Source organism: Bison bison, unplaced genomic scaffold, assembly GCF_000754665.1.
Source record: "Bison bison bison isolate TAMUID 2011002044 unplaced genomic scaffold, Bison_UMD1.0 scf7180017864231, whole genome shotgun sequence".
NCBI lineage: Eukaryota > Metazoa > Chordata > Mammalia > Artiodactyla > Bovidae > Bison > Bison bison.
In genome coordinates, this window is record NW_011494803.1 from 61625 (window position 1) to 64757 (window position 3133).

Below are 3133 nucleotides of genomic sequence, written 5' to 3' on the forward strand. Positions count from 1 at the left end.
CCTCACCCATCAACAGAAAATTGGATTAAAGATTTACTGAGCCCATCAGATGGAGACTTAGTTTCCCCCTCTGTCAGTCTCTCCCATCAGGAAGCATCCATAAGCCTCTTATCCTTATCCACCAGAAGGCAGACAGAATGAAAACCACCATCACAGAAAACTAACCAATCTGATCACATGGATCACAGCCTTGTCTAACTCAATGAAACTATGAGCCATGCAGTGTAGGGCCACCCAAGACAGAGAGGTCATGGTGGAGAGTTCTGACAAAGCATGGTCCACTGGAGAAGGAAATGGCAAACCACTTGAGTATTCTTGCTTTGAGAACCCCATGAACAGTATGAAAAGGCAAAAAGATAGAAGAGTGAATGATGAACTCCCCAGGTAGGTAGGTGCCCAATATGCTACTGGAGAAGAGTAGAGAAATAACTCCAGAAAGAATGAAGAGACGGAGGCAAAGCGAAAACAATGCCCAGTTGAGGATGTGACTGGTGATGGAAGTAAAGTCCAATGCTGTAAAGAGCAGTGTTATAGGAACTAGAATGTTAGGTCCATGAATCAAAGTAAATTCAAAGTGGTCAAACAGGAGATGGCAAGAGTGAACGTCAACATTTTAGGAATCAGCGAACTAAAATGGACTGGAATGGGTGAATTTAACTCAGATAACCATTACATCTACTACTGTGGGCAAGAATTCCTTAGAAGAAATGGAGTAGCCATCATAGTCAACAAAAGAGTCTGAAATGCAGTACTTGGGTGCAATCTCAAAAATGACAGAATGATCTCTGTTCGTTTCCAAGGCAGACCATTCAGTATCACAGTAATCCAAGTCTATGCCCTGACCAGTAATGCCAAAAAAGCTGAAGTTGAACAGTTTTATGAAGACCAACAAGACCTTCTAGAGCCAACAGCAAAAACAAAAGGATGTCCTTTTCATCATAGGACATTAGGAACTCAAGAGATACCTGGAGTAACAGGTAAATTTGGCCTTGGGGTACAGAATGAAGCAGGGCAAAGGCTAACAGAGTTTTGCCAAGAGAACACACTGGTCATAGCAAACACCCTTTTCCCACAACACAAGAGATGACTCTACACATGGACGTCACCAGATGGTCAACAGTGAAATCAGAGGGATTATATTCTTTGCAGCCGAAGATGGAAAAGCTCTACACAGTCAGAAAAAAAAAAAAAAAAGACCAGGAGCTGACTGTGGCTCAGATCATGAACTCCTTATTGCAAAATTCAGACAAATTGAAGACAGTGGGAAAAACCACTAGACCATTCAGGTATGACCTAAATCAAATCCCTTATGATTATAGTGGAAGTGACAGATTCAAAAGATTAGATGTGATAGAGTGCCTGAAGAACTATGGATGGAGGTTCATGACATTGTACAGGAGGCAGTGATCAAGACCATCTCCAAGAAGAAGAAATGCAGAAAGGTTGTCTGAGGAGGCTTTACAAATAACTGAGAAAAGAAGAGAAGCGAAAGGCAAAGAAGAAAAGGAAAGATATACCCATCTGAATGCAGAGTTCCAAACAATAGCAAGGAGAGATAAGAAAGCCTTGCTCAGTAATCAATGCAAAGAAATAGAGGAAAACAATAGAATGGGAAAGACTAAAGATATCATAAAGAAAATTAGAGATACCAAGGGAACATTTCATGCAAAGATGGGCTCAATAAAGGACAGAAACAGTATGGACCTAACAGAAGCAGAAGATATTAAGAAGAGGTGGCAAGAATACATAGAAGAACTGTACAAAAAAGATCTTCATGACTCAGATAACCATGATAGTGCGATCATTCACTAATGCCAGACATTCTGGAATGCAAAGTCAAGTGGGCCTTAGGGAGCATCACAACGAACAATGCTACTAGAGGTGATAATTCCAGTTGAGCTATTTCAAATCCTAAAAGATAATGCTGTGAAAGTGCTGCACTCAATATGCCAGCAAATTTGGAAAACTCAGCAGTGGTCACAGGCCCAGGAAAGATCAGTTTTCATTCCAGTCCCAAAGAAAGGCAATGCTTCCCCATCTTTGGCTGCAAAGAATATAATCCTTCTGATTTCGGTGTTGACCATCTGGTGATGTCCATGTGTAGAGTCTTCTCTTGTGTTGTTGGAAGAGGGTATTTGCTATGATCAGTGTGTTCAAGAATACTTGAGAGTCCCTTGGACTGCAAAAAGATCAGTCCAGTCAATCCTAAAGGAAATCAGTCCTGAATATTCATTGGAAGGACTGATGCTGAAGCTGAAACTCCAATACTTTGGCCACCTGATGCAAAGAACTGACTCACTGGAAAAGACCCTGATGTTGGGAAAGACTGAAGGCAGGAGAAGAAGGGGACGACAGAGGATGAGATGGTTGGATGGCAACACCGACTCAATGGACATGAGTTTGAGTAAACTCCGGGAGTTCCTGATGGACAGGGAAGCCTGGTGTGCTACAGTCCATGGGGTGGCAAAGAGTCGGACGTGACTGAGTGACTGAACTGAAGTGAGGCATAAGTGATGTGTAACTTTATGCAACTCCTTTAAAAAAAAAAAAAAAGCCATGTTGATTTTGTAAAAAAATTCTACCAGATTCTGTGAGAGAATAGACAAACTACTGAGCAATGTACCTACAGCTCAATTCTAATAAAGAGAGATAGTAATTTTCTACTTTTTGGAAATGGTTAATGTGGAGTTGCTCCTCCCCACACACTGTTTAACGGTGTAAACTTTCTGGACATGTATTGGGTCTTTGATTTCTGGTCCCCCATGCTATGCACAGGTAGATGCCTGATAGACAGCCTGTGAAACACATTTTGCGTTTCCTGCGGTTTAAATGCCCAGTTTTAGAGTTCAGTATGCCTGGACCAATCTGAAAAACGACAGAATGATCTCTGTTCGTTTCCAAGGCAAACCATTTAATATCACAGTAATCCAAGTCTATGCCCCAACCAGTAATGCTGAAGAAGCTGAACGGTTCTATGAAGACCTACAAGACCTTTTTAGAACTAACACCCAAAAAAGATGTCCTTTTCATTATAGGGGACTAGAATGCAGAAGTCAAGAAACACCTGGAGTAACAGGAAAATTTGGCCTTGGAATACGGAATGAAGCAGGGCAAAGACTAATAGAGTTTTGCC